The sequence below is a fragment of the Phocoena phocoena genome, chromosome 10 (genome assembly GCF_963924675.1).
Source record: "Phocoena phocoena chromosome 10, mPhoPho1.1, whole genome shotgun sequence".
In the NCBI taxonomy this organism is placed as follows: domain Eukaryota; kingdom Metazoa; phylum Chordata; class Mammalia; order Artiodactyla; family Phocoenidae; genus Phocoena; species Phocoena phocoena.
In genome coordinates, this window is record NC_089228.1 from 83,381,855 (window position 1) to 83,392,752 (window position 10,898).

At 42.0% G+C, this 10,898-nt stretch overlaps 4 non-coding genes across 4 annotated transcripts; 3 read left to right on the forward strand and 1 right to left on the reverse strand.

The window, feature by feature from the left end:
* Positions 1–1,949: 1,949 nt before the first annotated feature.
* On the forward strand, positions 1,950–2,023 carry TRNAT-CGU (transfer RNA threonine (anticodon CGU)). The gene has a single exon. It is a non-coding gene; the product is annotated as a tRNA-Thr (tRNA).
* Positions 2,024–4,522: 2,499 nt separating this feature from the next.
* Positions 4,523–4,595, reverse strand: TRNAM-CAU (transfer RNA methionine (anticodon CAU)). Its single transcript has one exon. It is a non-coding gene; the product is annotated as a tRNA-Met (tRNA).
* A 1,810-nt stretch (positions 4,596–6,405) lies between these two features.
* On the forward strand, positions 6,406–6,488 carry TRNAL-AAG (transfer RNA leucine (anticodon AAG)). The gene has a single exon. It is a non-coding gene; the product is annotated as a tRNA-Leu (tRNA).
* Positions 6,489–9,410: 2,922 nt separating this feature from the next.
* Positions 9,411–9,484, forward strand: TRNAT-UGU (transfer RNA threonine (anticodon UGU)). Its single transcript has one exon. It is a non-coding gene; the product is annotated as a tRNA-Thr (tRNA).
* The last annotated feature ends 1,414 nt before the right edge of the window (positions 9,485–10,898 follow it).

Here is a 10,898-nt window from a genome sequence, read left to right on the forward strand (position 1 = left end):
AAGGTCTGTAGAAAAATGATTGGCAGGGGTGAGATTTGAATCTCTGTATCCCAAGAGACTAGCGCCCTCCCCCAACGCTTTGGATCGCTTAGGCAATTTACCTCTATGTACATGGGGAAAAAAAGCAAATTACAGCTATTTCTAATGCTCAGAAGACATATAAGGAAAGTAAATTCAGTGTGAACTTTGTGTATATTACCTTCTCCACTCCCTTTCAACAGACATTCGTCGGGAACTTCACGTCCTTCAAGCAGGCAAAATTAGAGTTAAAATTGTATGCTCAGACTATTCCTAGATTCCCACGCACCAAATATCAGGTGCTCCATCCTCCCTGATTCTCTGCGCTGTAATGAATCTTCCCAGCTACCGAGAAAGAGCAAAATTCGGTTTCGGGTGGTCGCCCCTCTGTCCGTCCAACCCGGACCCAGCACCCCCGAGTTTCGCCTCTGGTGCGGTCTCTCATGAGAACGAGGAGGTAGACAAAATAAATCCATTAGAGTCTAGAAAAATCAACCATTGAGAAAACGTTTGAAAATCACCATGGCCGACTTGGCTTTGGAACTGTGACGACCCTGAGATGAGTCTCAGATTTGCCGGCTGAGTTTAGGCGTCGGCGGAGAGAAGTTGTATTTCTTGTCCGCAACCGGAAAGCAGACGAACTCCCCTCCCCACTCCACTCCCTGCCCCCGCATCCCTAACCACCTGGAATTCGAGCCCAGACCTTTTAATAAAGACCCTGTTGTAAAAGACTATGGAAAGAAACATCTGTGCGATAGACCCATTTTTTGCTGAATATGTTTTTATGGCCTGAATTCCCAAAGTTCAGGGCTGGGATGCGTGATGCGCGTCTTCGTACTCACCCGGGTCCTGCGGGTTCTGACCCTGCGAACGCAGTCTGGACTGGTCCTCGGGTCTCCCCTCTCCCGTCCCGGCCTCCCTGCCCGCATCACCTCAGTGATCCCAGTTCCCGCCTGTCCTGGGGCGGGGCGGGAACTGGGACTCATCCCGACTCCCATGGCCCTTCCCCCACCCACGCGGGGCCTTCTGGGGGCGCGCAGCCGCGAAGTGGTCCAGAGCCCTCCAGCTTTGCTCTCTGCTCGTCCCCGAGGGGATGCGACTGGGAGGTGCGGGGAAGGTGGGTCACCGTGGGGTGCAGGGACCGAGTTAGAGGGGAGAAGGCGTTACCTCTTCTACGAACTGATTTTCAGAAGTACCTGAGTGTGAAAACCTAGTCCGAGAGGAACAGAGGAGGACAAAAATTGGGGGGAACTGAAGTAAACAGCCTTTTTCCTGGTTGGATTTTTTCAGATGCTCACCAAATTTCCTGAGGCGGAAGCTGCAGAGGTTCCTGGCTCCCTGTCCGCACTCCCACCTCCACACCCCTCCTGAGAGGCTCCAGGTGGAAGGTTGTTACAACAGATCTTGACCGTGCTCTTGAGAATGATAGCACGGGATTTGGAGGGAAACTAAACGGGCTGACACCTGTAGCTGAAGGAAGATGGCCTTAACGCCCAGCCTCCTCGGCTCCACCCGAGAGATGCACGTTCCTCCTCTCACCAATCCGGCACCTTCAGGTACCTCAAATGAGTTACTTTGTCACATATGGCCAGTTATTTCATGCAAATCCTTGAAGGTTTTTTTAAAATTACATATAATTTTTAAAAGGCATATTTCCTTGTAAAAATCTTTACCACTTATTTCCTAGCCTCGACTTTCTGTAATGCTTTTCCTTGGGATAACAGAAAAATCCTTTGTCTAACGCTACACCTACCTATTACTTTTCCTTTCGTATTTTTCTGTCTCTAGCGCGTTCTGAGGAAGTGAAGCATCTCCCTGGAGTTGGCATATTTTCTAAAGGCAACAGATTAACACTAGACAGTGTAAAGTCATTTTTTTCACCCAATCGAAGTAAAATGGGGTAGATTCGGCTGTCCCCTCACCTTTCAGGTGGCTCTATGGCTTAGTTGGTTAAAGCGCCTGTCTCGTAAACAGGAGATCCTGGGTTCGACTCCCAGTAGGGCCTTGCGTTTTACCCAGAAGTCAACTCTTCCTGAAAATTTATTTTATATTGGCGAGTTAATTGTGTCTTCCTACTAATCCCCCACAAATTCTCACCAAACTTACAGCGCTAGAACTCAATCAGATACATTACAAGTTATTCGACTGCAATTTGCTCAGATTCCTTACTTCTGAAGAGAAGTAGATTCTTAGGGAGATAACAATTCAAATGCAAACCACCTCCAAAGAATACTGCATGTGACTTTACCTCAATCACTTTTCAAATAGGTTTTGCATTGAACTGTGGTAAAGTGTTTCTGAGCACCTACAATGTGTTACAGTTTAAAGTACCCAAACAGGAAGATATGTATAATCTCTCTAGAGTCTAACAATCTCCAGCTCTAAAATTGATTTCATTAAATAAGATAAATTAACGAACAATGAATCCACTACTAGCTCTAAAGGAAAATTAGGATGTTTGCAGGGGCATGCTTGCCATTTTGAACAGTATATTCCCATGTTACTTCTCTTAAGGAAAACACTAGAATACTTCAGGAATGATGATCAACTGGAAGGAAAAATGTCCTAAACACAAACATTCTATAGCTAGGACAAAGTTGCTGTGAGAAAAGAGCAAGTTGGACAATTCTGCCAGATATCTAAAGCAATTGAGTTTCAGCCCTAAAGATTTATGGAACTTCTGTGTCTTTTTGTCTCCCATTCATTCATCAATTAATTCAACAGCGTAAACTGCTGGTCTTTTATGTACCAGGCATATTTCTGTCTTTCTTCTTCTTTCTTTCTTTCCTTTTATTTTCAGTTACATTTTTTTCCCCATGTTATGGGAACTTTTAAGATCTACTCTCTTAGCAACTTTTAAATATACAATTCAGTATCATTAACTATAGTCACCAACCTGTGCATTACAACTTCAGGACTTATTTATCTCATAAGTGGAAGTTTGTACCTTTAACCACCTTCACTCATTTTGCCCGCCACCCCCAATCCCTGCCTCTGGTAACCACCCCAGGCATATTTCTAAGGGCAGGAAATACAGCAGCGAACAAAGCTAACAAAAAGCACTACTCTTATGTATCTTACATTCTGGTGGGGGGGGGAACACGGAAAATAAAGAAATGAGTGTGTAAAATAAGTAAGCATATAAGATACTGATGAAGTCTGCAGAGAAAAATAAAGCAATGAAAGAATATGGGGAGAGTATAGGGTGGAGGCATAGTAACAAAAGAGTGTCATCCTGTCCTTTGGTAAATCACTGGCAAATGTAAAAAATTATTTTTTTACTTTTTAATGAGAAATAGTTACAAAGTGGCTATTATTATTACTCTAAGAACCATGAGTAGCAATATTGAATAATCAGAAAACTGACTCCCAACAATGCCTGGATCCCACCGCCATTCATTTTGATTAGGGCTTTATTGAACTAGTTCACACTGCCTGTATTCAAACCTCAGCTGCTCCACTTATTAGCTAAGGGACCTCTGGCAAATTGCTTTATCTCGATGGTCATCACTGTGCTCCTGTGTGAAACGGAAATAGTAATAGGACTACCTAATAGAGTTAATGGGAGGACTTAAGGGGTAAATACACATAAAATATTTTAGAAGGATATCTAGCACATAAATAAGCAATCAATAAAGTAAAAATTGTGCCCAGAATTGATTATACACAGAGCCTCACTCATTCCAAATTTAGGTGATGATATTTGCAAATTTTGAACTGACGAAATTTAGATGTGTTGATGCTGAAAATGAGTTAAGACTTGGGGGGAACTTGGAATGGGGTTAATATTTTTCCATGTGGGATGGGTGTGAATCTTTGGGGACCAGCAGGTAGACTAAGATGTCCTTTTCCTAATCTCTAAAACTTGTGAATATGCTATCTTGCAAGGCAAAAGGGATGTGATTAAGTTAAGAATCTCAAGATGGGGAGATTATCTTGGATATTTGGATTGGTTCAATGTAATCATAAGGTCCTTATAAGAGGGTGGTAAGAGGGTCAGAGTAAGAGGAGATGAGACAACAGAAGCAGAGGTCAGAGTGATGTGAACATGAGCCAGGGAATAGGGGCATCATCTACAAGCTGGAAAAAAGCAATGATTTCTATCCAGGGCCTCTAGAAAGAAGGCAGCTCCGCCACACCCCTTAAGGCCCATTTCAGACTTCTGACCTCCAGAACGGATAGATAATAAATTTTGCTATTTTAAGGTGGTAAGTTTTTGCTAATTTTCTAGGGCAGCAAATAGTTAATACAGATTTATGGTATGGGTGTGCACTGTAGTCAACGTATTGAAAAACTGTCTTGCTGCCAAAGGAAACTGGTACCAAAGAAACCTGCTGAATTTCTTGAAGGACTACAGCCCCATGTATAACCACATCAGATTGACTGACTGGGAGTTAGTCCTAGTACCTACATTTCACACCGCAGAGCTCGATTAGTGGGATAATTTTGTTTACTACCCTGTTTCTTTCTCAAACGAGAGTCTGTAGGAGTGACAAAACTCTCTTGCCTTCTCTGAGGCTCGAACTCAGGACCTTCAGATTATGAGACTGACGCGCTGCCTACTGCGCTAAGAAGGCACTGGCTTATCTTATTTTCGTTAGAACTATCGATTCTCCTTCATGTTTATACGAACTTTCTAGGAAGTTATATTTTTTGAATAGAGTGAAAAATAAGAGTATGTGCTAGGGCATATGTTTACCATTGCTCCGAGTATGTCACAATGATTGACCAAAAGTATTTCAGGATTTTATCCTTGATTAAATATGCCACATGGTGAATTTTTTTTCCATTATGCCTTAAACACCACTTACTGCTGGGAGACATTAGACTTCATTAGATTTCACACTGCCCCACTTCACAACATGTGTAGAAAGTGACATACAGATACGAGGGGCCTGAGCTGGGTCCACAGGCGTGAAGATTTCCAGACTGCAACAATGAAGGACACACAAAAATGTTTAGCTCTGCTGAGGGCGAAGCTGCTGTCTCCTTATCTAGCTCTGGAACTTCCTTGCCTGCCAATGTTCCTCTTACAATCGATGGCTTTGATCACGACCATGACCATGACCTGAAGGCCCTTCTCTTCTGGCTAGAAGTCCAGAATAATGTAAACAGAGGCGAGATAAGGTGGAAGAGATGAGGTGAGATGATTGAGAATGGAGAAAGAATATACTGGATTTCAATCTGGCAAAGTAGAAACGGTCCCAAAATGGAAAATGTAGGACTGAAGTGTAAATCTTGTATGTGCCATCTATTAAGTTAGGAAAAATAATTCACTTGGTTTTCTTGGGAATATGTCAATTTTAAAAACTTCATTATCTGTAAAATGGGATAATATTTCACAGTATTATTTAAAAGACTGAACACTTGACACACACAAAAAAGTTGTTCAATGAATACTAGTAAGTGATACAAATGATGATAGCAAGCTGTATTAAGTGCTTATTATGGGCAAGGTACTCTTTTAAGCAATTTATATGTATCTTACATGTATTGACCATCTATCTATCTATCTATCTATCTACCTATCTATCACTTTAGGCAAGTCTTATTATTGTCTCCAGTTTACGTATGAGAAAAGTAAGACCCAATAAGTTTAAGTGACTTGCCAGTGGGCTTGTGGCTATGTAGTTGATGTGAAACAGTGGCACTAAGGCTCACTTAAACGGTGCAGCATGTAATGGATCAGGCTGGTCAGCGAGAGGGTGAGCCGGGGAAAGAAGACCAAGGGACTCACCCAGTTCGCGTTGGTGGGGTTGGAGCAGGTAGAACGCGTCCTCTCTGGGCCTGGAGAGGATGAGACACCCCGCACCAAAAGCAAACTAATTCCCTCCCTGAACTTTGTAAATTAAGACCATGATCACATTCAGCAAAAAGTAGGTCTGCTTGCGCAGTTGTTTCCTTCAATAAGAAATCACACACAGACATACAAACCCTGACTCAAGTTCCGAGTGAGTGGGAAGGGGAGCTTCCTTTTTCTAGATGAGGACATTAAAAGTAACTTCCCGCTGCTGACCCCCAAACGCAGTTGACAAATTGGAGACTCCTGATCTCTGCGTCCTCAGAGTTCCGGTGCTGCATCGGCGGTGGTGATTTCTAATCATTTTTTGTAACTACTGATTTTCTTCGTTTGAAGGATATTATGCATTGGCTGCTTCTCTCTTTACTTTCGAGTATCACAAACATAGCATAGGAGGCAAAAATGTGTCTCCCGAAGTAGGAATCTATTTGCAGATTTTATTGGTAGTGGGATGACAGTTGTCTGGGGCGGGGCGGGGGGTGTGGTGGTGGTGGTGGCAAATGCTCTAGAAAAAAAAAACAACACGCAAGAGAACAGACTTGTGTCTTTTAAAGTGTTAAGGAGAGCTTTAAAGCATTTACTTGTGTGGTAGCGTGGCCGAGCGGTCTAAGGCGCTGGATTAAGGCTCCAGTCTCTTATGGGGGCGTGGGTTCGAATCCCACCGCTGCCAGCCTTGTTATCAAACCCGCTTCTTTGAAGAAATTGCTTGAGGTTAGGAAAACATTTTCTTCCAACTTCAGGGGTAATTAAGGGAAAAACAAAAAAAGTCTGACTGCCAATTGTTTGTATCAAAGAACACGATTTAGTATCTAAGGGAATTCTTTTGAATGTTTTTTAAATGTTCGTAAAGAAATAAGTAAAACTTCCACATGGTTCAAAATTACTAAAATAGATATACAGTGAAAGTCTACCCTCATCCCACTTCATTTCCCCCCAGCACTGGATTCTGGTTCCTCACACAAACATGTTAGAGCCTGGAGTTACCTTAAAGGTATACTTTTTGCATGCAAGCCAGGAGAAGTCTATTATTTTCCTCACATTTTGCACTTTTCAGACCTATTCTACTGCATCTTGCCTTTATTACTTCTCGTATTTTGCCGTGGTTTTCATATCAACATAGAAAGAACTTCTTTTCTTTTTCTTTTGTCTCAAAAGTATTCCATGTTATGGATATATCTTAAATTTAACCAGCCACATTTAACAATATAAACAATGTTGAAATAAATAATATCTGCATTTCATAAGGGTGTGTACTAGAGAACTTTCTAAAAGTGCAATTGCTAAATCAAATCATATGTGTGATGATAATTTCAGTGGTTCCTGTCTTAGTCTTCCCTAAATGTTACTAATTTATCCTCTTATAGAGCCAAGGAAGGGCCTGTTTCCTTGACACCCTGGCCAGCACAGAGCATTCCTGTGACAATGAGAATTAACAGCCATTTAGTTCTTACTAAGCCCCAGATATTGTTATAGTTCTGTACATTGTCATATTATATTCTCAGTAATATATAAGAAAGTTCATATTATTATTCCCATTTTACAGAGAAATAAACTGAAGTTATAACCAGTTAATCTCTTGCTTGTGGGTGGAGGAATCAATATGTTAATATTGTAGGGTAGACTAAAAAATGGTCTTCCAAAAGATATCTCCATCCTAATTCCTGGAAGCTGTAAATATTACCTTATACGGCCAAAAAAAAAATCCACCAAAAAACAAAAGGTGGAGTCTTTGCAGAAGAGATTAAGTTAAGGATCTCAAAATGGGGACTTTATCCTTCATTATCCAGGTGGAGCTTAAATGCCATTGCAAGTGTCCTAGAGAGGCATAGGGAGAGTACAGAGACAGAACAGGAGAAGACAATGTGAATACAGAGGCAAAGATAGGAGTAATGCAACTACAAAGCAAGGAAGGCTGGCTGCCACCAGAAGCTGGAAGAGGCAAGGACAAATTCTCCCCTACGGCCTCAACAGGGAGTATGACCCTGTCAACACCTTGATTTCTGCCCAGTGATACTGACTTTTTGGACTTCTGGCCTCTAGAACTGTGGGAAAATAAATTTCTGTTGTTTTAAGCCACTGAACTCTGGTAATTTGTTACAGAAGCCACAGGAAGCTCATACAATGTCTTCAAGTGCTAATAGGCAACGCTACCACAAACAATTTTTGTTTGTTTGTTCACCAGTCTGTTAGGTAGAAAATATTATTTCATTGTAGTTCTGTAGTTTGGATGTCTCTGAGAAACTCATGAATTGGAAAGAGGAAAGGACTGGATTAGGAGAGTTTCCCACACCCTTAGGTTCTTGCCCTCGGTGAAAGAACTCTTCTCACCTAAACTAATTCCCCGAAGTGTGAATTTTCCGTTAGCTTTTAAGGAAGAGCTTGTTTACTGGGGTTCCACTTGCTGACCTGAGGGGGCTGGGATGTGGCGGTGGGATTTGAACCCATGTTTCTAGAAATTAGAGACTTAATGCTGCATCCTAGAAGGCTCCCACACTACCTCCAAACGTTTTAATCAAACGTTTTTCTCATTTCTAAAAAATATTAAGAAAGTTCTGTGCTTTCTTTGTACAAAATAGGAGCTTCGATTCCTACCCCTGGGAATATCAGAGGCGCATCTGCGAGCGTCACCTGCTTTATCCTACCACGATCCCCCCAGTCAGCTCCCCGTAAAGCCTTCTGGGCGTTCAGGTGGCCCGCAGTCGCGATCAGGGGACCGCCCTCAGACCTAGCTCTCTGCTCGTCCCCGCGGGGGATGCGACAGGGGGGGAAAGAGCGAGTCATCGCGGGGTGAAGGAACCGGATTAGAAGGAAGAAGGTGTCGCCCTCTTTGCGAGCTGATGACCTATTGCACTGGAAATCAGGCGCTTGGTGGGCAGGGAGTGGTCAACGGGTGGTTCCCTGGAACCGTAAGGCTCTTCACCTAAGGAGGATTGTACCTGGATCCAGGGAACACCTTGTGGCCAGCAGGGGACCATTCCGCCTCTCCCCGTCCCCCACTCCAAGGGGCTCTACCCCTGTGGTTTTCTGATCGGAGTCTTTACAGCGACCTTGACATTGGTGTTTTAGGGTTTTGAGAGCGATGTGACTGACTGTGTAGCTGAACTCTACACTCCCAGCCCCCTCTTCTCCGCTCCCGATTCTTCCCCTCCAAGTCACTGCTTGCTAAGTGCAAGTGACCTGTAGGGACACTAGGTGCCCTAGCCCGGCTGTCTAAGAGTCTTCTAGTGGAGTTCCATATTTAGAGTTCCTCAGTTAGTTTATTGGAATGAAGAATCTTAGTTACAGAAGACGAGGTGCAGTAACAGCAAATTTTGCTTTTAGAAGACTTTATCCTAATTGGAAAAAGTGAGTAGCCTCGACTTTTACTGATGGTTATATCTTTCGACTAATTGAAGTGCTATTGGTCCCAACATTCAAGCTGCCCAAACTTTCCCCGCTTGTATTAGCTCTGCAGCGCATCTAAGTAAGCAAAACGTCTTCTTGGAGTTTGTCTCTTTTCTCACAATAAGCTGCACTGAATCACAAAAACTATGTCAGGAATATTTAATCTTACAGTAAGGACAGATCTAGAACAAAGTCAGGCTCATGTGTGGGCTCCATGGCTTAGTTGGTTAAAGCACCTGTCTTGTAAACAGGCGATCCTGGGTTCGAGTCCCAGTGGGGCCTTGGCTTTTGCCCTCTCCCTAAGAAGCCAAATTCTTCAGTAAACCCTCATTACTACTAATTCTCCACCGTATTCAGTATTACTGTGAATTCTGATCCACTCATTCAAAAGCAGCTGTGACTACAAAAATTCTCACTCCTAAGGAAAAGGTGGTGGGTCTCTTTATGGAAACAGAAAGAAAATGACCTTCTGTTTTTCATCTTTGCTGAAGTTCCCTGTCTATTTTTTAACTGGGGGGGGGCAACAAAACTGTACCAACTCTCAATGCTTTTTTCTGAATTCCCATGTAATTTATTAGTGATTCTAGGAAACTCAGCATTATGTTATCTCTTTTATATATGATTTTCCAAATATTACTAAATTATAATAACAGTAATTTACATTTGCTTATACGCCCTCAGTCTTCAAGGAAGGGCTTTAGTCCCAAAGGGAATACATATATTGGCCCCACTAAAAACTGAACTTTAATTCTGCAATTTAAAAAATGGAATGATCCTATAATGCAATGATTCCCAAGCTTAGTAGACATTTAAATCACCTAGGGAACTAGTTAAAACACAGTTTCTTGGGACTCATCCCCAGAGGTTTTAATTCTATTTTGGTGAAAGGCCCAGAAATGTGTGTTTTTAACAAGCACTCCAAGTGATTTTGAAGCAAGTGAATCACATTTGCAAAAATCCTGCTTAAAATATTACACACAGAGCAGAACTGAAAGTGAGGTCCAGCTATGCTATTAGCATGTTTGTACTAATTCATGAACATCTACTTACCCTCTTTATCATCTAGTTAGCATTATTGGAAGTCTACTACATTCCAAGAGTTTCCAGACATGCTGTCATTTAATCAGCCCAACAATCCTGTCAAATATGTGTTATGATCAGCTCTTTGAAGATGAGGAAATAGGTTCAATAATATTCACAGTAACAGAGTAAGTGACAAAGTTCAATTTCAAACTCAGGTCTATCTGATTCTGGAATCCATGCTTTTCTCATTATATCTGTCTTCTATTTGATTAGAGTCAAGAATGAAGTTTTTGGCCGCAGAGCTAAATAAAATTAAGCAACTTAGACTGATCTCAAACCTTAGTCCTAAGGGTTAAGGATCCTGAGATAACTGTCTGTTTTCTGCTAGAAGATAATCAGCCCAGTGAACAGCTGCTTAACTTGTTTAACTTAGGGAGGAGGAAAATATAAAATAAAACCTCAGAAATCTATGTAGGAGGTTCTCCACAAAAAAATGAGCAGACCATGTAACTAACAAACTGAAATAATCTTCTTCATCTCCTAGGCTCTGTTTGGTTGGTTGGTTGTGGTTTTTTGTTTTGTTTTGTTTTTTTGCCTTGGACATGCTGTCTTCATGCCCTGATTCTTTAGATTTAAACACAGTGTATTAGCTAGGGCTGCCCTAAAATATCAC